General features: G+C 43.6%; 1 protein-coding gene and 1 non-coding gene across 3 annotated transcripts in view; one reads left to right on the top strand and one right to left on the bottom strand.

Moving 5' to 3' along the window:
• COL28A1 (collagen type XXVIII alpha 1 chain) overlaps window positions 1-23,223 on the top strand; it is a 182,395-nt gene that overhangs the window by 125,759 nt on the left and 33,413 nt on the right. The gene's annotated exons all lie outside the window — the stretch shown is intronic.
• On the bottom strand, window positions 10,974-11,045 carry TRNAC-GCA (transfer RNA cysteine (anticodon GCA)). Its single transcript has one exon. It is a non-coding gene; the product is annotated as a tRNA-Cys (tRNA).

The raw sequence follows: 23,223 nt of genomic DNA, 5'->3' as shown, positions 1-23,223 counted from the left end.
AACATGGAGAAGGCAATGGCACCACACTCCAGTACTCTTGCCTGGAAAATCCCATGGATGGAGGAGCCTGGTAGGCTGCAGTCCATGGGGTCACTAAGAGTCGGGCACAACTGAGTGACTTCACTTTCACTTTTCACTTTCATGCACTGGAGAAGGAAATGACAACCCACTCCAGTGTTCTTGCCTGGAGAATCCCAGGGACGGAGGAGCCTGGTGGGCTGCCGTCTATGGGGTCGCAGAGTCAGACATGACTGAAGCAACTTAGCAGCAGCAGCAGCAATGCAACAGGACCAAAATGAATGCCATAAAAGTAAAGGTACTTGTTTTATATGAATAAACCTGAGAGCATTGTATCTGGTGGTTCTTTTGTATTCATACTGGGTTCTACCCACAATAACTAAAGTGTAAAGTGAAAGTGAAGTCGCCCAGTCGTGTCCGACTCTTTGCGACCCCATGGGCTGTAGTCTACCAGGCTCCTCTATCCACGGGATTTTTCCAGGAAAGAGTACTGGAGTGGGGTGCTATTTCCTTCTCCTGGGGATCTTCCCCACCCAGGGATTGAACCCAGGTCTCCCGCATTGCAGACAGACGCTTTAACATCTGAGCCACCAGGGAAGCTATATTCAGTAAATTCTTGATTGTTGGATCTAAATCTAATACTTTCAAAGACCAATGCTAATAAATTAAAGAGCTAAGGAGCAGAAACTTTACCTGCCATTTCCTGTCATCAGACAGGCCAACTATTATGCAATATCATTACATTTTCCATGTTCCTCTTAAGTTAATAATTAAGTTAGAAATAAAAGAGAGACCCAGTGCTATTTAGTTGTTAGATTTTCACAACTTTTTAGCTTTTGTCAGGAAGTATAAGACTTGGATATGGACAGATTTTCCTGTGAGTTCATATTTGTAGAGATGACATTTAAAGAGTAGTACCAAAGCATTCATTATTGATTCCTATTCATTGGTGTAAAGACAGTAAGCTTTTACAAGACTTCTTTTTGGCGTATGCAATTGTGCTTTTAAATAGTGGTTCTTAAATTTCAAAGGAGAAAATAAATTTTTAATCTATTAGAATACTAGTCTTCTGAAAGTTCTCCAGCTGGCTCCTGTTGGTTTTAAGTCAATAGTTCCTATTATTATTACGCTATTTTAGAAAGAAATAAGTCTTCCACAATCTGCCCTTCCCTTTTACATTACCTTACTGTGATGATTCTGTAAAGCAAACACATTTGCTCTGTTTTCTTGCTAAGTATATACTTAAATAATAGTGCACGTATACTCTCTGCCAGGATTGTGAAATGAATAACACTAATATGCCTTTCAAATGCATGCACTGTGGCTCAGATGGTAAAGAATCTGCCTGCCATGCGGGAGACATGGGTTGGATCCCTGGGGCAGGAAGATGCCCTGGAGAAAAAGGAATGGCAACCCACTCTAGTATTCTTGTCTGGAGAATTCCATGGACAGAGGAGCATGGTGGGCTACAGTCTATGGGGTCACAAAGAGTCAGACATGACTGAGTGACTAACACACACAATATGCCCTCCAAAATAGAATGCTTTTGTTCTGCATATAAGGAAAATAAGTTTATATACCAATTTTAAAATCAGATCATCTTCCTGCTCAAAATTAAGGACACTGACTCTAATACTCAGTCTTGGCTAATTGTACAAAATTTTTATTCCAGTGACTCATTCAATAAGTATTTATTGAGTATATGTAAATATGTAGGCTCTGTTGTAGGTGCTTGGGATATACTATGAGCAAAAGAGACAAAGATTCCTGCCTTTATAGAAACTGTATTCTATTGACAATACATATAAATAAGTTATATATGTACCACAGCTTTCTTATCCATTCATCTGCTGATGGACATCTAGGTTGCTTCCATGTCCTGGCTATTATAAACAGTGCTTTGATGAACATTGGGGTACACGTGTCTCTTTCAATTCTGGTTTCCTCGGTGTGTATGCCCAGCAGTGGGATTGCTGGGTCATAAGGCAGTTCTATTTCCAGTTTTTTAAGGAATCTCCACACTGTTCTCCATACTGGCTGTACTAGTTTGCATTCCCATCAATAGTGTAAGAGGGTTCCCTTTTCTCCACATCCTCTCCAGCATTTATTGCTTGTAGACTTTTGGATTGCAGCCATTCTGACTGGCGTGAAATGGTACCTCATTGTGGTTTTGATTTGCATTTCTCTGATAATGAGTGACGTTGAGCATCTTTTCATGTGTTTGTTAGCCATTTGTATCTCTTCTTTGAAGAAATGTCTGTTTAGTTCTTTGGCCCATTTTTTGATTGGGTTGTTTATTTTTCTGGAATTGAGCTGCAGGAGTTGCTTGTATATTTTTGAGATTAGTTGTTTGTCAGTTGCTTCATTTGCTATTATTTTCTCCCATTCCGAAGGCTGTCTTTTCACCTTGCTTATAGTTTCCTTTGTTGTGCAGAAGCTTTTAAGTTTAATTAGCTCCCATTTGTTTATTTTTGCTTTTATTTCCAATATTCTGGGAGGTGGGTCATAGAGGATCCTGCTGTGATGTATGTCTGAGAGTGTTTTGCCTATGTTCTCCTCTAGGAGTTTTATAGTTTCTGGTCTTACATTTAGATCTTTAATCCATTTTGAGTTTATTTTTGTGTAGAAAGTGTTCTAGTTTCATTCTTTTACAAGTGGTTGACCAGTTTTCCCAGCACCACTTGTTAAAGAGATTGTCTTTAATCCATTGTGTTTTTCTTGCCTCCTTTGTCAAAGATAAGGTGTCCATATGTGTGCGGATTTATCTCTGGGCTTTCTATTTTGTTCCATTGATCTATATTTCTGTCTTTGATGAGGTGGATGAAACTGGAGCCTATTATACAGAGTGAAGTAAGCCAGAAAGAAAAACACCAATACAGTATACTAACGCATATATGTGGAATTTAGAAAGATGGTAATGATAACCCTGTATGCGAGACAGCAAAAGAGACACAGATGTATAGAACAGTCTTTTGGACTCTGTGGGAGAGGGTGAGGGTGGGATGACTTGGGAAAATGGCACTGAAACATGTATAATATCATATATGAAGTGAATAGCCAGTCCAGGTTCGATGCATGATACTGGATGCTTGGGGCTCACTGAGATGACCCAGAGGGATGGTATGGGGAGGGAGGAGGGAGTGGGTTCAGGATGGGGAACACGTGTATACCTGTGGCAGATTCATGTTGATGTACGGCAAAACCAATACAATATTGTAAAGTAATTAACCTCCAATTAAAATAAATAAATTGATATTAAAAAATAAACCAATATTTTCAATTAAAAAATAAGTTATATAGTATACTTGAAGATTTAAACTATTATGCTATAAAGGAGAGAGCAAGGTAAGGAGGATAGAGAGCTTTGATGATGTTTTAAGTGTATGGCCTCATGAGAAGATAACATTTGAGCAGAGACCTGAAGGAGATGAGGGAGGCAGGCTTGTGGATTTCTGAGAAAAGCACACCCCAGGCAGAGAGAGTTCATGGAAAGGCTCTGTGGTAGCAGGAAGGCTCCTGGCTTGTTTAAAGAAGAGCAGAGACAGTTGTGTGGCTGGAGATGAGGTCAGAAAAGTAACATCAGTGAAGTTAAAGGTGGGTCTGATCACATATAGCCATACAGGCCCTTGTAAGGACTTTGGGTAATACCCAGAATGAAGTGAGTAGCAATTTTCTGGGTTTTGACCCACAGCATGATATGACTTTCAAAAAGAATAATGGTGACTGCTGGTCTGAGAATAGACGTAGTAGGACAAGGATTAAACTAAGAAGGTTATTTAGGAATTGAGGCAATTATGAATGGCACTTGAAAATCTAAGTTTTATAATCTAGTTTACATAAATTTAATTCTCTAGGAAAGGATTTATACCTAGTGGCCTGTCTGACAAAATTGATGCCAAATAGATAAATCTGACTGCAAATCTACCAACTGAATCTTGAACTATTGAACCATATTGAACTATATTTTATATCTGGACTGTGGCACAAAAATAAAACATCCTAACCCTAGACATATGGTCTCATCATGCATCTGAAGAGAACAAAGGTGGAATTTTCCCCTCTGCATTATTGGCCTGTTTCCCTTTCAGCCCTTTCTCTCTCCGCAATCTGTGATAATTATATGCTCATACACATAGGTGAAATTGTTAGGTTTATCACATAACATGTGACAGAAGTACCATTTGTTTTGACCTGACTTCTCTGCCAAAGTCCAGTAAAAGAGGTATCTGTCTTCTATTGACCATTAGAAAGCATATGATCTTTTTAATAAACTAAACCTTCATCCATGGTCAAGATATGGATGCAAATATATTATCCAAAATCTATTTTATAATTTTTAAAACCTGTATGTATTTATATATCAAGAAAATAAATCTAAAGCATTTTTAACAGGTACCCAAAGAGATAAGGCTTCTCAGTTGGCTCAGGCAGTAAAGAATCTACCTGCAGTGAGGAGACCCAGGTTCGATCCCTGGATCAGAAAGATCTCCTGGAGAAGAGAATGGCAACCCACTCCAGTATTCTTGCCTGGAGAATTCCATGGAGAGAGGAGCCTGGTGGGCTACAGTCTACGGGGTCACAAAGAGTCAGACATGACTGAGCAGCTAACACACATATGCAAAGAGATCAGTTAAAAAAATTAGCCATAGTCTGTATGATCTAGACACCCAATCTTAAGTCTTCTCAACCCCTTAGCTTCCAAAGATCTAATCACATTTAAAGCCTTTTCGTTTCCAGTGAAAGCTGTGTTCCTTGGCCCCAGGGCTTTTGCATATACTGCTCCCTTTTCTTGGGGAGATCCCTTTTGCCCCTTACTTCAGCAGGCTCTCTCTTACTCATTTGTCAGGGCGCACGCTAGACAGCACTGCCAGCAGAAGCTCTCCCTGTCATCTTAATCCTGCGCATCCCTGGTCCACTGGATAACCCCCATCACAGTGCTTTTCACATTCTACCAAAGGTGCTTGTTTTCTTACCTAACCATCAGACCATGAGCTTTGCGAGATGGCAGATATCTTGTATTTTTGTTTTCATATCCTGAGCAGCTAACACATGCCTGGCACATCAGTTCAGTTATTCAGTCGTGTCCTACTCTTTGTGACTCCATGGACTGCAGCACGCCAGGCTTCCCTGTCCATCACCAACTCGTGGAGCTTGCTCAAGCTTATGTCCATTGAGTTGGTGATACCATCTAACCAACTCATCTGGTACATATAGGTATCTAATAAAAAGTGTGCCCTGTCTATAGCTTTCCTCAATATTTATCATCTTGCCTATTTCCAGAGCATTCATTCAACAAATATCAGTCAGCGTCTGCCATGTGGTGGGCACTGACCTGAATGTAGGGGACAGCAGTGACTGTGAGGTTCAGTAAAACACCTATACGTGGAGATTAGACGCTACAGGGTTTCCATATACCAAAAAAATGTTTTAATTAAAAAAGTGATCAAGGCTTCCCTGGTGGCTAAGGGTGGCTAATGCAGGAGACACGGGTCTGAGCCCTGATCTGGGAAGATCCCATATGCCAGGAAATAACAAAGCCCGTGGGCCACAACTCCTGAACCAGCGCTCCAGAGCCCATGAGCCACAACTACTGAGCCCACGTGCAGCAACTGCTGAAGCCCACGCACCCTAGAGCTTGTGCTCTGCAACAACAGAAGCCAACACAGCGAGAAGCCCGCACGCCTCAACCAGACAGCAGCCCCTGCTCTCTGCCACTAGCGAAAAGCCGGGGCAGCGGTGAAGACGCAGCGCAGACAAAAAATAAAATCAATTACTTTTTCAGAAGGTCATGCCATGCAGTGGAGAAGAAAATAGGGAGGGTTTGCGGGCTCTTTACCTTACAAAAGATTAGGTGATTCTGTTTAAGATTTTGACTTGATATTTATTTCACCCACAGTGAAAACCACAAGTCTACAGAGTCTGATTCTATAAACATCTTTATAAAGCAAATTTCTTTCCATCTGAGACATCTGCTACATGCATTCTCTCACATGCTGAGTAAAGACTGGTGTAGGAGACGGGACTGGGAACTCGTGAGACCGAAGCGTAGTCCGCACGTCTAGAAGAGTCCGTGTTTTCTGAGCCATAAAATACTTGTATTTATGATTTACCGCTTCTCATTGCATAAAATGGTGGCATTGTGAACAGCCTTGACAAGAAGCAAAATGTCCTCAAATTTAACCCTGGTTGCTGTGCTGATGAATCATGAACTGGAACTAAATCCTAATAACATCAGCCAATGTGGGTAACAAACAGCCTCCCAGAGTTTACAGCTGTACTGATAGTGGAGGCGAAAGTGTGAATTAAAGGAACAAAAGACTCAGCGCAACGCTGCTCCGGTTGGGAGGGAGATTCCGTTTACCACCTGCTTTTGCTTCTTTTGCCAGAACGCTTCCTTGTTGGCCATTTCCTTTGTCCTTCTTTGTTCTGCATCCCTGGCCCTTGACATTCCGGGTTGCATGTTGAAAAACGGGCAGAAGCTCAAGTAGTGGGTAGGAAGAATTCTGAGGCTGCTTAAAGAGGGATTTGGGATAAGAACCCATGCCTGGCAGCACTTGAAGAGCATCAGGACAGGCTGAGCGGCATGCAAGGAGTCATGAGGTGTGATGAGAAACCAGTGGGGAGCTTTGGTAGAGGAGTGACCTGACATCCATCATGTCCTGGCAGCATGTGGGAAGTAGAAAGTTAAATTCAAAGTTATGGTAGGAAGATACTGCCAAAGTGCAGGGAAGAGATGGTGGTGGTTTAGCCCAGGGTGGTAGTGGTGGAAGCAGGGAGGGGTTCCACCCCTGGAACTGGTCAGCTGGATTCTGGGTTGTATGTGGGGGATATAAGATAAAGGAGTTAAGGATGGCAAAGATTTGTGGCCCAAACAATGGGAAGGACGGAGTTGCCACTTTCCCAGATGGGAGAAACTACAGGAAAATGGGGATGGGTTAATAGGGAAAAAATAGCTCACAAAGTCTAAAATTTTGATTTGGACACAAAAAGCTAAACCTCCATTAGAGCTATTAAGTAGGTATTTGGGGACAGGAATCTAGAGTGTGGAGGAGAGATCAAGACAGGAGATACACATTTGATTTAACAATATACAGATAATATTTAATGTCTTGAGAGTGGATGAGAACATGCAGGGAGTGAATACACATTGGAAAAAGAAGTGAGCCCTGGGTCCTTAGCATCAGGAGGCTTTTATAGTGAAAAGGACACAGCAAAGGAAACTGAGAAATAGCCAGTAGTAGAGAACCAAGAGGAGGTGGTTCCCGGAAGCCAGGTGATGTGTTTTAAGGAGGATATTGTCAACTATACACACACGTTCATGCATGAACACACACACACAGAATAAAACACAGGGGAAAATCTGAACAACTGTTGATAAATCTGGTTGAACATGGGAAATATCTGTGTTATTGTTGTAATTTTTCTGTAAGTTTGAAATTATTTTAAAATAAAAAGTTGTAAAAAGAGATCATGGTGGGAAAGGAAGTGAAGACAGCGCATACAGGCAACACTTTTGAAAAGGGAAACACAGGAATGGCCTGATACAGGGAGTGAAATGTGTGAGTAAGGAAGGTTTTGATTTTTTTTAAGGTGGGAGATAAGGTATGCTGTGGGCTTCCCTGATGGCTCAGTGGTAAAGAATCTGCCTACAATGCAGGAGACCCAAGTTCGATTCCTAAGTTGGGAAGATCCCCTGGATAAGGGCATGGCTACCCACTCCAGTACTCTTGCCTGGAGAATCCCATGGACAGAGGAGCCTGGTGGGCTACAGTCCCTGGGGTCACACAAAATTGGACACGACTGAAGCAACTAAGCAGCAGCAGCAGCAAGGTACGCTGTATGCTGATGGCAAAGCTCGAGTGAACAAGGAAATATTCATGATGCCAGAGAGAAGGAAGTTGCTAGAGGCCTGCCCTTGATCTTCTGAATTATAAGGGCATCTCCTCATCCACTTCTCATCCATCACAAGAATATTCTATGACATTCTCAAGGGTATCTAGCCTTCCAGACCCTGGGTATGCTAGGGAATAGAAGCTTCTCTCCTTTCTTGCATGTTTCCCAAAGATCTTGTAACAAATTAAAAAAAGCTCTGTTACCTCTTAAAATGAAAATTATGCATACTTGTATCAAATGCAAATACCTCATAATCACACAAAGTTGTCAAAGTTTCTCTTTTATCCCTTTAGTCCTAGCCTGTAAAGCGTGCCTCTGTTCGCAGTCAGGTGTGTGGCTTCATATGTTCCACTGGACGCATAAACACACACATATACGGCACCTTTAAAAATCATTTCATACATAATTCCCCCAACTGCCTCACCCTACCCACCTCCCCGTTATCTGAGCAAGAATGGCCCTTCAAATCAATGCATAAAGATTTACTATATTTTTTAAATATCTACATAGTAATCAGTACATGGATATAATTTATTCATATGTTTCTCTTAAGATCATTCTTGTATTTTCCCATACTTGTATGTTCATTTCATTGTATTTCTAAAGGCTTATGCTATATCTACCATTGGTAGACTTTCTTTCCTTATATTGAACTGAGATCTGCCTACTTGTGAATTTTTCTGCTGCTGCTAATCCTTTGATGTGGTTTTCAACTTCACTGAGACCATGAGTATAGGCTTACAAAAATCTGAGTCTAATTTCATTATCCTTATACCTGTCTCTTCTACTGTTAAACTGTGACTCAGGGGTTTTCTTGCTTTATCCTTTAAGCAAGCATGCTGTGATTAAAGCCTGAGTTAACTTTGTTAATAACAGAATTTTCTTAAAAGATACACTTTTATAGGAAGCTGTGACTTTGTTGTCAAATTGTTTCATTTGCCTTCATTGTTTCTGGGCCTCAGATATGCCACCCACATCTGTGTGTTCTGTGGTATAGCAAGGGCACCTCGTAGGTTGTCATTAAGCAGCTTTTGCAGACAGTCTAGAAATTTTTGCAGGGAAAAATTATAAGAAAACTTTTCATGTGAGTAAGTTCTGCTCCTCTGAAACTGGTATTCGGATTGTCAGGAATAGTTACTATCACAAGTTAAAAGCAACGAGAAAGGAAAACAGGGCATATAAATGAATGGGGTTGGGGAGAGCCTAAAGGAAGCATGCATTAACCATAAGCTTCCAGTGTACTTTTTCTTTTTCAACTTTTAACAATTAATATAATTGTCTTTATTTAATAAAAGCAGATGAATATATTTATCATTTCCATTCTTAAAAAAATTCATTATTTTTTGATGAAAAAAATTTTTCAATGAAAAATTCATTGAAAATAATGAATTTTCAGCTATTTCAGTTTTAAATTTTTTGGTGAGAACACTCAATATGAGATCTATTCAGATTTTTCAGTGTATGACAGCATGCAGTATAGGAGATCTCTAGAGCTTATTCATCTTGCATAACTGAGACTTTTACCCATTATCTCATTTCCCCGAGCCTTTGGCAACTACCCTTCTACCCTGCTTCTGTGAGTTTGACTGTTTTAGTTGCTTCATACAAGTGCATGCTGTCACCTCAGTCGTGTCCGACTCTTTGCAGCCCCATGAACGGTAGCTCGCCGGGCTCCTCTGTCCATGGGATTTCCCAGGCAGGAATACTGGAGAGGGTTGCCATTTCCTCCTCCAGGGATCTTCCTGGCCCGGGGATCACACTCCCGTCTCCTGCATTGGCAGGCGGGTCCTTTACCGCTAGTGCTGCCTCAGAAGCCCACATAAGTACAGTCATGCAGCATTTGTCCTTCTGTGACTAGCTGATCTCTGTCTTCCTATGTTCACTGCAGCACTATTTGCAATAACCAAAATACGGAAAGAACCTAAATGCCCAATGAGCGATGAATGAAGATGCATAAACACACCATAGGTTACTATCCACCGCCCCTGCAAAAGAAGGAAATTCTGCATGTGTGACAACAAGGATCAACCTGGAGGACATTATGCTAAATGAAATAAGCCTCTAACACTCTTGTTTAAGGGCCTCATTAGGACTTTATGACTATTACGTGTTTAATTCCCATACGGTATCCAGAAAGAGACACATAGAAGAGCTAATACTTTGAATGCTCTGGTGAAAGACATATTCTCAGAGGGCAGCTACGTATTAACCTTTCCTGTACTTTTAATTCCTGGTACAGAGTAACCAGCTTATAGAACGCGACTGTCTTTCAGTAACTGGCATGCTTGGTGACAGGCAATAAAACTAGGAGAACAAGGCAGAGGCATCTGTCCCATAACCTGCATCTCAGATACAAGCGTTTGAAAGCGATGCATTTCCATGGTGGCTTTTCAATGCCACTGTCAACAGTGCCTCCAGAATTTCTAGGTGGGAAGGGCAGCGATTTAAGTATCAGGATGGCCAGGGGCCTGATCTGGGAGAGTGTTGACAAGGCAGGCATTCTGCTTCCATGGGAGGTCATCAAATTGGCTGACGGAGGTCCTGGGGTGATGTGTGGCTGTAATCCACCCCGGCTCTGTTTTTTCCGATGCACCCCACAAGTTATTAGGTCTCAGCAAACCTACTGACAGGAAGTAACTTTGACCTAATGGAAGGTCTGGCTTGATGTCACATTGGCATATTCTTTTTTTATGTATTTACTGTTGGCTGTGCTGGGTCCTCATCGCTGTACAGACTTGTGCTAGTTGCAGAAAGCAGGGGCTACTCAAGTTGCAGTGTGTGGGCATTTCGTCGGGGTGGCTTCTCTTGTTGCTGAGCACGGGCTGTAGGGTGCACAGGCTTCACTAGTTGCGACTCCCGGGCTCTAGAGCACGGGCTCAGGGGTTACAGTGCTTGGGCTTAGTTGCTCCATGGCATGGGGGGTCTTCCTGGTCAAGTGAAGTGGCTCAATCGTCCCCAATTCTTTGCGACCCCAAGGACTGTAGCCTACCAGGCTCCTCAGTCCATGGAATTTTCCAGGAAAGAATACTGGAATGGGTTGCCTTTTCCTTTCCAGGGGGATCTTCCCAACCCAGGGATCGAACCCGGGTCTCCTGCATTGCAGGCAGACGCTTTACCATCTGAGCCACCAGGGAAGCCACTGGGATCTTCCTGGATCAGGGCTCAAACCCGTGTCTCCTGCATTGGCAGGTGGATTCTTATCCACTGAGCCACCAGGGAAGCCCACTATATTCTTTTCAATACAATCAAACATGTAATATATAGTCTAAACACATTTCCCTCTCCCCAGACTCATCTGGTGAGGATGCAGAGATCACTTTTCACCAGGTTTCACACCTGGAAGCACAACAGTGCAGACACATTCACTGTGATCCTGGAGCTGCTGCCTTCTGCTCGTGTATAAAGCTGCCTGCTGTACTTTTCTGTTCAACAGAAAAGACTCTCACCACACATTTCCTTTTGATGTTTCTGAAGTCTGTGCACACTGAGCTTCAGTTCAGTTCAGTCCAGTCGCTCAGTCACCCGACTCTTTGCAACCTCATGAATCGCAGCACACCAGGCCTCCCTGTCCATCACCAACTCAGCGGAGTTCACCCAAACTCATGTGCATTGAGTCAGTGATGCCATCCAGCCATCTCATCCTCTGTCGTCCCCTTCTCCTCCTGCCCCCAATCCCTCTAATCATCAGAGTCTTTTCCAATGAGCCAACTCTTCACATGAGGGGGGAAAAGTATGGGAGTTTCAGCCTCAGCATCAGTCCTTCCAATGAACACCCAGGACTGGCTTCCTTTAGGATGGACTAGTTGGATCTCCTTGCAGTCCAAGGGACTCTCAAGAGTCTTCTCCAACACCACAGTTCAAAAGCATCAATTCTTTGGTGCTCAGCTTTCTTCACAGTCCAACTCTCACATCCATAGATAACCACTGGAAAAACCATAGCCTTGACTAGATGGACCTTTGTTGGCAAAGTAATGTCTCTGCTTTTCAATATGCTGTCTAGGTTGGTCACAACTTTCCTTTCAAGGAGTAAACGTCTTTTAATTTCATGGCTGCAGTCACCATCTGCAGTGATTTTGGAGCCCCCCAAAATAAAATCTGACACTGTTTCCCCATCTATTTCCCTTGAAGTGATGGGACCAGATGCCATGATCTTCGTTTTCTGAATGTTGAGCTTTAAGCCAACTTTTTCACTCTCCTCTTTTACTTTCATCAAGAGGCTTTTTAGTTCCTCTTCACTTTCTGCCATAAGGGTGGTGTCATCTGCATATCTGAGGTTACTGATATTTCTCCCAGCAATCTTGATTCCAGCTTGTGCTTCCTCTAGCCCAGCGTTTCTCATGATGTACTCTGCATAGAAGTTAAATAAGCAGGGTGACAATATACAGCCTTTGGAACCAGTCTGTTGTTCCATGTCCAGTTCTAACTGCTGCTTCCTGACCTGCATATTAGTTTTCTCAAGAGGCAGGTCAGGTGGTCTGTATTCCCATCTCTTTCAGAACTTTCCACAGTTTATTGTGATCCACACAGTCAAAGCTTAGGTGACTCTAATTAGAATCTTCTCTCTGGCTATACACTCAAGGATGCATGGCCTTATACAGTTTGGTAAACCTGGAATTTCTAGGTTTATGCTTCATGAAGACTGGTTGGCTCTTTCATTCCCTTTTCTTGAAGGCCCCTATCCCAGGGGATTGGGACAAGTGGCTAGTACCAGCTCTAAGGAGGCAGTAGTTACCTGTTGGTGTGAGATTTAGAGTGCTGGGGTGATCTGGGTACAATCAATGGTCCAAACACATTAACTGAGTATCTGCTTTGCACCACAGCAGACACAAGGGGTGTAAAATGACATCCAACATAAGGCCAGAAAATATGAGGGAACCAGAAACAGACCTGAATTAATCAAGGCTGAGCTGAAGCTTGTGAAAAAAAAAAAACAAAACAAAAAAAACCAAAAAAACAGTTAACAAACAGTGGGGCCCAGACTGTGAAGGGCCTTCATGGCCAAGCTGAAGAGCTTTAGTTAGCACCTGTGAATCAGTGACCCTCAAATCATGGCCATCAACCAGCTCGGTCAGCATCGCCTAGGAACCTATTAGAAACGCAAGTTCTCGGGCTTCATCTAGACCTATGGCACCAGCAACTCTGAGGACAGAGCCCAGTAGCCCCTGTGTTATGCTCAGCATGTATTTCTGATACACCAAATTTTGAGAACCACTGCTCTGATGATAGAAAGGCCTGGTGCTTGTGCTTAGTCATGTCCCACTCCTTGCAATCCTTTGGACTGTAGCCCGCAGTGTACTCTGTCCCTGGTATTTTTCAGGCAAGAACACTAGAGTGGGTTGCCATTTCTTTCTCTAAGAAAGGCCAGGTAGGGTTTATTTTTTAAAAAAACTTTTATGGTGATATAATTCACATGCTATGCAAGTCACTTGCTTAAAATATACAATTTAATGATTTTTACTATTTTCACAGGATTGGGCATCTAGCAATGCAGCCTAATGTTAGGACATTGTCATCATCCCCAAAAGAAAGCCCATCCTTCACAGCGGTCACTCTTCATTCCCTTCCCACTCAACCTCTAGCCTCAGGCAACCACTACGCTACTCTCTGTCTCTGTGGATTTGCCTGTTGCAGACATCTCACATAAATGGAATCACACAGTTCAGTCTTTTGTGGCTGGCTTCTTCTACTCAGCATAATAGGTCACCCATGCTGTATCAGAACTTCCTTTTTCATGGCCAAATAATACTCCATTGTATAGATATGTCACATTTTGTTTATCCATTTGTCCACTGGGGAACATCTGTGTTGTTCCTACTCTTTGGCTATTCTAAGTAATGCTGTTGTGAAATCTGTGGGCACATTTTTATGTTTTCATTTCTCTTGGGTATATAATCTGGAAGAGCTTTAAGAACAGGAGTGACACAGCCGGGCTCCCCAGGTGACACTGGTGGTAAAGAACCTGCCTGCCAACGCAGGAGGCATAAGAGATGTGGGATCCATCCCTGGGTCGGGAAGATCCCCTGGAGAGGGCATGGCCACCCACTCCAGTGTTCTTGTCTGCAGAATCCCATGGACAGAGGAGTCTGACAAGACTGAAGTGGCTTAGCACGTGGCGTGGCCAGCTGAGTGTTTTCATGCATTTGTTTTCTAGTTTGGGACAATGTTCCTCATTCTTTTGTTTCCATACCATTATAGAGCACTCCGTCAGCCACTCTTTTCACTTTTCCCTTTTTAGGTAGTGGTGTTGGGATAGAAGATGGGAAATACTGGAAATATTCTCCTCCCCTTGTATCCTGAGGGTCTCCTGAGCCATCCTCTTCCTCCTGCCTACAGTTGAGAATCCCTGGCATAGAGGCATATGAGCGGAAGGAAAGACACGGATTAAGAAGCTATTGTAACAAATTAGCTCACAGATGATGTATACTGGAGCCAGGGCAAGTTTAGAAGGGATGGACTTGTTGATTCTGAGCCATTATGCTTAGTGACTCAGAGCCTTCTTTGGCCAGTTTCCAACTAGGCTGCAAAGGCAAAGTCATATATATTGCATAGCCTTCCCTTTGGAGTGAAATATTTTTCAGCACTGCTTTCTCTCCTGGAGGGAGAACAGCACCACTTCTCAGGGAACTGTCTTTGCCTGCAGGACCCAAAGTCACCTTGGGCACTGCTCACAGTCTCTGTGTGTTAATGTTAGAATTTTCCCTTGATGATACTTGAAATACAAATGATTTCTGAGCCATATTAGTTTTTGGTAATTTGTTGCAAAATGCTCTGTGTTGTGAACTGATCTGTTAAAGGTGGGAAAAACTATATAACACGTTAGTCTCATATGATTGCTGTAACAAATGACTAGAAATGCAGTGATTTAATACAGTACCAATTTATTCTTTTGCAGTTCTGGAACACAGAAGTCTAAAATGAATCTTATGGGGCCACAGTTAAGACATTGACAGGGAGTCCAGAGGCTCGGTGATGTGGGGGCAGGGAATTCTATCACTTTGGCTATTCCAGAATCTGGAGCCACCTTCTTTGTATTCCTTGTTTTATGGCCCCTTTCTCTATTTCCAGAACCAGTGGCTTACATCTTTTCTCTCCATCTCTGTTTTGCTGTTTCAATCACAAGGACTTCTTTTATGCCAGCTAAGTCTCTTCTTGCATTTCTTTTATAAGACTATTTGCGATGGCATTTAGGACTCACCCAGGTAGTCCAGGGACTCCCCTGGTGGCTCAGACGGTGAAGCGTCTGTCTACAATGTGGGAGACTGGGGCTCAGTCCCTGGGCTGGCAAGATCCCCTGGAGAAGGCACTGGCGACCCACTCCAGTACTCTTGCCTGGAAAATCCCATGGAGGGAGGAGCCTGGTAGGTTACAGTCCATGGGGTTGCAAAGAGTCGGACACGACTGAGCGACTTCACTTTCACTTTCAGGTAATCCAAGACAATCTCCCCACCCAAAACCCTTAACTTAATCACACCTGCCAAAATCCCTTTTTCCCTGCATAGGGCAATACTCACAGGTTCCAGGCATCACAATCCACATATCTTTGGGGGCCCTTATTCAGCCTACCTGAGCATTAAATCAGCACAGTGCTGCTTCTGGGTCTGTTCTTACCTGTTAATGAAGTGATATATTGAAAAAAGAAGAGTAATTTGAAAGCATATAACATTTCCTGGAATCCTTTCACTCAGCAAGCTTATTCACAGGGACTGAACACTGGGCTGGGGGCCCCAAAGCGGAGGCCCCATTTCCTCCTGCTGTGGTGGCCTTTGTGGTTTCCCAGGTCAGCAGCTCCCACCGAGCTCGCACCCTGGTGGCACGGCTGCAGTGGCCTGTGCAGTCAGCAGAATGGCTCTGAAATGAGTCACTGTGCCTTTTCTGACTGGTGGCAAACTCCTCACCTGCTTTGTTCAGCTGTCTCCAAGGCCAGTGCCACAGGAGCTATTAATAAAGTCAGCCTACTTATAGACACGTCCTTAGGTTGACCCCCATCAGGAAATCTCTGCTGGCACATTTCCATGCATCTCAATTTTGTTATCTCTTTTCCACATGGATCCCTTAATGCCTATCATGAATTTTACCGAGATATCAATGGGAGTTTGTGAGGCTCAGTAAGACAGTGTTCAGGATGCATGGTTTCTAGGCAACTTCTACCAAAAAGATGGTTCGTCCCTACACCCACTGTCTCTAGCTTGGGGCAATATGCAGGGCCCTGGAATAGGTACCTCAAAGGGCAGAAAGATAAATAAGATGAGGTGCTTCAATTGTGGGAGTTTAAGATAGGTGGGGGTTTCCCAGGTGGCACTAGTGATAAAGAACCTGCCTGCCAATTTCAGAGACATAAGAGATGCGAATTTGATTCCTGGGTTGCAAAGATCCCCTGGAGGAGGGCATGGCAACCCACTCCAGTATTCTTGCCTGGAGAATCCCATGGACAGAAGAGCCTGGTGGGCTACAGTCCATGGGGTCTTAAAGAGTCAGACATGAGTGAGCAACCAAGCACACACATGCACGCAAGACAGGTAGGGCAGAAAGGATGTGAGCAGCTAAAGATGTTCGGAGACAGGCTACAGGACAGGTGTGGGTAGACCAGGGGGAGCTACTTTTTGACTGGGGCTGGGGACGGTGAATCAGGGAAGACTCCTTGGATGTGTTTGATGGACTAGAATCTACCCAGTGATCCAGTGATGGGATGAGTGTATTCAGGGATCATAGATAAGGTCAGAACATAAAAAGAATTGCAAGCCTGGAAGACTGAGAGATGAGCAAAAGAGAGAAGCCAGGAAGGAAGCAGGTATCATGTTATTCCTGGAGCTTAGAGATGGGAGTAAGACTGAGGATGAGAGAATTGGGGGTTAGCCCCAGAGGGTCACCATGTAAGGATTAAGGGTCCAAGGCAGACCTTGAGGGCACAGAGAGGACTGAGAGAGACATCAGAGTTCTCAACACAAAGTGATCATAAGAAACTCAGAAGGGAAACCAGGAGGCTGAACCATGCAGATGGCCAACAAAGGGAACAATTAGAGTCCCCCAGAGTACCTAGCCAAGGAACTGCAATAAAGCTGACCTTGTCATTTTGTGTTTATCATCTGTGGTGCAAGACAAGACATTCATGAAATCTGGCAGGCTTTACAGAAGGCTATTTAGTTGGGAGAGCAGGATAAGTCAATTTATGCAACTGAATTTGGCCAATAAAACCCGTCAAAGCTATGATGCTCTGTGCCAGGGGTCCCGATGATAATGCCTGATGATCTGAGGTGGAGCTGATGTAATAATAATAGAATTAAAGGGCACAGTAAATGTAATGTGCTTGAATCATTCCAAACCCACCACCACCACCTGCCCCCCCCCCCCGCCACCATTGGAAAAATTTTCTTCCATGAAACCACTCTCTGGTGCCAAAAAGTTTGGGGACTGCTTCTCTATGCACTGTGACCTATTAATGTACTTAATTCTAGATTTTATACTAAGAACCATTTTATTCATGGAAAATATGAACTGGATAGAAGATTCTAACAGTGAACTCATGTGTCTATAAAGCAATAAAGAGTCCATGCAGCGGTCTGGCTATCGCAGAGAGTATTTTCAGATATTCATGTGCTGCTTGTTCAGGTACTTCATCACCTGCTAGTAGAGAAAAGGGCTTCACTGGTGGCCCAGACAGTCAAGAATCTGCCTGCAATGCAGGAGAGCCAGGTTCGATACCTGAGTCAGAAAGATACCCTGGAGAAGGGAATGACAACCCACTCCAGTATTCTTGCCTGGAAAATTCCATGGACAGGGGAGCCTAATGGGCCATAGTCTGTGGGGTCACAAAGAGTCAGGCATGACTGAGTGACTAACACTTTCACTTTCAGTATATATAAACAGAAAAATGGAAGCAGGGACTAAAAGTTTAACAAAAATGATCAGGGGGAAATACAGCCAAGTTGAGCACATTTGGCTATGACTGTTGTGAGCTGCACTGGGCCAATTTCAGTTCAGTTCAGTTCAGTTCAGTCTCTCAGTCGTGTCCGACTCTTTGCGACCCCATGAATCGCAGCACGCCAGGCCTCCCTGTCCATCACCAACTCCCGGAGTTCACTCAGACTCACATCCATTGAGTCGGTGATGCCATCCAGCCATCTCATCCTCTGTCATCCCCTTCTCCTCTTGCCCCCAATGCCTCCCAGCATCAGAGTCTTTTCCAACGAGTCAACTCTTCGCATGAGGTGGCCAAAGTACGGAGTTTCAGCTTCAGCATCATTCCCTCCAAAGAAATCCAAATTTAGGGAGTCACAATTTGTCAGACTCTTTTTGATGACTGCCGGCAGCAGCCTCTGGAGATTAGAAGTTGGCAGGCGTGATCTGGCCTCTAGACAACCTTGCTATTGGGTGCTATGTTTCAATTAAAGCAAGTTTCAGACAGAATTCTACCCTATGTTCAGCTACGTATTAACAGGTAGGCATATAAACATGTATTGGGTCCAAATTCCAGTTCTGTCTCTTTAAGTACTTTGACAAGTACTTTGCATAAAATGATCATTCTGAGGCAAACACAACAATATTCTTGTGATGGGCCCAACTAACTTCTTAATAAGATTCCTTATTAAAGGGATTCCTTATGAGGGGATGAGGGTAAGAGTGAAAATTTCAGGTGAATAGTGAAAGGACTCAGCTACTCACCTGTCTTTGAAGTATGGACTACTGACTATGGTATTTCAAGGGTTAATTCAGCACCCATCAAGGTAAGTAACTTACACGTACACATATTTGTGTTACTGTTTAAACTGAAGTATCTTAAGGTGAATTACAAAAAAATATATAATAATTATCTTTCTTTTTGCATGAATATAGAAAAAGACACTGTGGTGGGTTTAGTGATGACCCCTAAAAATGTTCATGTTCTAATCCTTATAATTTGTGAATATTACCCTATATGATAGAAGGGACAGGTGTGATTTAGTTAGGCATTTTGAATTGGGACAGTTATCCTGGATAATCTGTAGGCCCAACATGTAATCATGAGTGTCTTGATAAGAGGGAAGCAGAGGGAGAATAGACCACGGAACAGGTGATGTGATGATGGAATCACAGATGATGAAGTGGAGGAAGATGGAGGAAGAGGCCACTGGCCGAAGAACTCAGGGGACCCCCAGGAGCTGAGAAAGTCAGGAAAACAACTGCTCCCCCAGAACATCCAAGGAAAGCCAGCCCAACCAACATCTTGTGCAGTGAAACTGATTTTGGACTTCTAACTTTCAGAACTGTCAGAGAACACATTTACATAGTCTGAAGCCACTAAATTTGTGGCCATTCATTACAGTGGCAATAGGAAATGACCATAGTCATCAAGATTAATGTTAGCAGCATCTCGGTCCAGCTCATGGAAATTTCCAGAGGAGCTGTTTTGAAAACCCTTGCTATACATGGCTGACAGTTCTTGGGTTATTAAAACAAAGGCTGCACTGAGGGCCATAAAGGAGAGGAACAAACGGTGAGTTTTAAACTGTTGGTGGAAAAAAAAAAAAATGTTTGGTGGGCTGCCGTCTGTGGCGTCCCACAGAGTCGGACATGACTGAAGTGACTTAGCAGCAGCAGCAGGAACAAAATCAAAATCAGCCCCGGGATCTGTGAAAAGTAAACTATTTCACTGCCTCTCACCAGGCACAGTGGGTCTAGGTCAACATTTGAATGAAAATCAAATGCAAGGAAGCCATGATGTTTCATTAAATTCATTATGACTGTTTTCCTGGCCAGGTACCAGGTAAGCCAGGGCCACACTCCAGCCAAAGGGTCCCTGATGACAAGTAACTCACTCATTCATTCAATACTCAAATGGGCTGCTTTACAGACTGTGCATTAGGCCATCTTCGTCCCACTAGAGAAGATTAACACAGCAAAATAACATATCAAAGTGAAGTCAGAGGAAGCCAACCAGACAAAGGAAAGAGTTTTAGGAAACAGGATGCTCTTGATTTTCAGGTTAGAGACCGAGAAATGGCCTGGTTCCTACTTTATGCCAGGATAGAACTGAGGGATTGAAAATCAGAACTTTTTGTTTGAAGGAACGGTCAGCTGTGCATTGGGGAGAGAGAATTCCCGTTCAAAGCGTTGCTGTGAAAGTAGGTTCAATCTGAGGTGACATGGAAGAACTGGAAAAGCCTTGGTGGCATCATTTATAGACTTGCTCCCACGTTATTACGGAGATTAAGTGAGACCCTGCCTAAGTCTGTCATTACCTAGCTCAGTCTTTGCACATTGCCACACAGTCAATGGCAGCTGTTAGTTACAACAGCAGGTTGCTATGATCACAACTTCAGGGAGACGGAGAGAAATGCCAGTGTGCTAGACCCTGAGTTGTTCTAGGGGCCTCTGGATAAGTGCCTTCTATATACACGGGCGATTATATGCTCCATAAGTAACATTATCTAAACTGAACCAGCAGTTATATTCAAAATGGATAACCAACAAGGATCTACTGTATAGCACAGGGAACTCTGCTCAACGTCCTGTGGCAGCCTGGATGGAAAGGAAGCTTGAGGGTGAATGGATCCATGTATATGCATGACTGAGTCTTTTCGCTGTTCACCTGAAACTATCACAACATTTTATTTGGCTGTTCCCCAGCACCAAATAAAAAGTTAAAAAAAAAAAAAAAGTAAAGTGAACCAGCAGTAACCACAAAGGATGAGAAAACAACCCCTTTCAATAGAATGGTTCCTGGATTCCAGGCCAAATACTAGATGACTATTTGGGCAGGTCACTACATTTTGCTAACCATACAAGTTACCCACTAAGTCAACATCTTAATACAATACTGGCTTCTTTCTTCAAGTTGGCAGAAGGACTGCTGAATAACAAGCTTTTGCTCCCCGCTTTCAAAATTTACAATTCCCCTGGTTCCTAATTAGCAAGACTCTAATCACCACCAAAAAGAAGGAAAGGCAAACAGAAGGGGAGGCTGAGGGAAGAATGACAAGTTGACTTTCTCTAGGATCTTTGGGGGCCATTTCAGAACGATGGGGATGGGTTTAGGCTTGTAAGAGGGTTGCATGACTACGTCCTGGCAAAGAACATTCAGTACAAAAGGAGAACGCCTTCTCTTCCTGCAGCGTCTACAGCAAGGGCTCTTCTCCACCTAGAATGTTCCAGTTGGCCTCGACTGAAGGCTAGCCAGAGGTTTTTCTTCCTCTCAGTATGTAACGAGGCCTCTGCGATTTCTCAGACAGGACTGCAGATCTTGGTGGAGGAGAAACCCAAGCCTCTGACTGAACTGGATATATTACGGATTGGATAACTTGTAATCGGTGATTTTGGCCCTTTCCCTTTGAGCAAGAAATAGAAAGGGAGGAGGAAGAAAGCAGCGCACCAGTAAAATGAAAAGGATGTAAAGGGCAAAAATAAAGTGGTGAAGTGCTTCAAATGAAGTGAGCCTGCGTTGGGCCGAAATTCCATTCGGGTATATTGTAGCTAGGTTTTAGTCTGAGGTGATGGGCAAGTGCTAAAATTCTGGAACAACGAAAACACTTTTCCCCAGCCTTGGGCTTCCTAATACGCTTCTGTAAATGTGAACAAGCGTCTCTAAGTCATTATCTTCATTACTGGTTACAAGACTTTAATAAAGGACTTTATCCTTTATTGGGGTATTAAATCCATCAGGAAGGGGACATGGTAACTGCAGGCTCCCTTTCTTGCAGTGCAGGGCTGAGTTCCACCTTCTCTAGCAGCATTTACATCATTCCTATGCAGGAGCTGGGGTGGAGGAGGGGGTTGGTTCACAGCATGGTGGAGAGAATGAGCATCAGGCTTATAAACTGTCCAAGTGGGACAGCGGTATGGTTGGTTTAAAAGGCTGAACAGAGCTGGTATGGATGTAAATCCTGAGGAAACAAGTTTCTGGTAACCAGGTAGGCCTCCTGAATGCAAAGAGCATCAGTCGTCTCTGGAGGGAGGCGTCCACAGTGCTGGCTTTGCTTTAAGCCTTTCAAGTGTTCTTTTTACCTTGTGGGCCTGCACACTTTGGGTAATGTATCCTCATATGCTTCTGCGCCTATGGGAAGACAGAAGCATTCAGTGTCTTCATTCATTTGTTCTATATATTAATTTTTAACTTTTGAAGTAATTTCAGACTTAGGAAAAAGTTGCCAAGATACAGGAATTATGGGTAATGAGATATTAATTCCCACTGCCCTTTACCCAGACACCCTAAACATTTCCTTTATCGACGCTGTGTGTGTGACCCATACATTACTCATTTTCTGAAACATTTGAGCGTAAGTTGCAGATATGCTATTCCTTTACCCATAATATATCAGTATCTTTCATACAAAAAACAAACAACTTTCTCTTATATAATACAGGAAAATTATAAACATTAAAAAATTATCACTGATAGAGTATGATTTACTCTGTGTTGTTGTTTGAGTTGCTAGGTTGTGTCTGACTCTTTCAGACCCCATGGACTGTAACCGGCCTGGCTCCTCTGTCCATGGGATTTCCCGGGCAAGAATACTGGAGTGGGTTACCATTTCCTTCTCCAGGGGATCTTCCCGACCCAGGGATCAAACCCACATCTCCTGCATTGGCAGCTGGATTCTTTACCACTGAACTACCAGGGAAGCCCAACAACAATAGTATTACTTACTCTATAGACCTAAGTTATTCTGCCAAGTGTTCCATTAATTCTTTTTAATTCACCCTTTAAAGCATATGGCTCTATGTGGTCCAGTCAACACCCAGGAGGCCTCCAATGGTCTGGGCTGAGGATGGCTCCCTCACCCTCCCCAAGCAGTGGGGTCTCCCTAAAGGTCTGCACAGGATTCATTCCTGCAGACTCGAGTCTGTTGCTTTCCCTGAGCTGCCACAGTTCCATCGTCTGTGCTCTAAAGGTGACAGTGTTTGCTGCACTTCCGCCTGCAGTTAAGGTTTCTGTCCCCGGGGGCTTCATGCCTTTTCCTGCTGCCTCCCTTCCCTAGGTCTGCCTCCTCAGGCAAACTCTGGGACTTAGCCTGTCCCCAGTCTCTCTCTTGAGCCCTGGTGAGGCCCCAGCAGAGTCTGTGGGTGGGTGGCTATGAATCTCCTTCGCGCCTGAAGCTCCCCAGGGTTCTGCCTCCTCACACTGGCCCACACTCAGTCTTGAACAGTGTTAAGAACTGTAGCTGAATTCTTCTTACTGGTGGCTATGAGGTCTGTCATCTCCAGCAGGTGAGTATCCATGCCTTCTCTCTCCCTGGAGGAGCCTGTGTTTCCTCGGGTTTTGTATAAGCTGGTTGTTCTGCAACCAGGGCTCTGTGATAAATTCAAGGAAAGCTGTGACTTCAAAGATTAGCTTAGCAT

This window comes from Ovis aries, chromosome 4 (genome assembly GCF_016772045.2).
Source record: "Ovis aries strain OAR_USU_Benz2616 breed Rambouillet chromosome 4, ARS-UI_Ramb_v3.0, whole genome shotgun sequence".
In the NCBI taxonomy this organism is placed as follows: Eukaryota; Metazoa; Chordata; class Mammalia; order Artiodactyla; family Bovidae; genus Ovis; species Ovis aries.
Note: the sequence above shows the minus strand (reverse complement) of the source record. Positions and strands in the feature narration are given on the sequence as shown.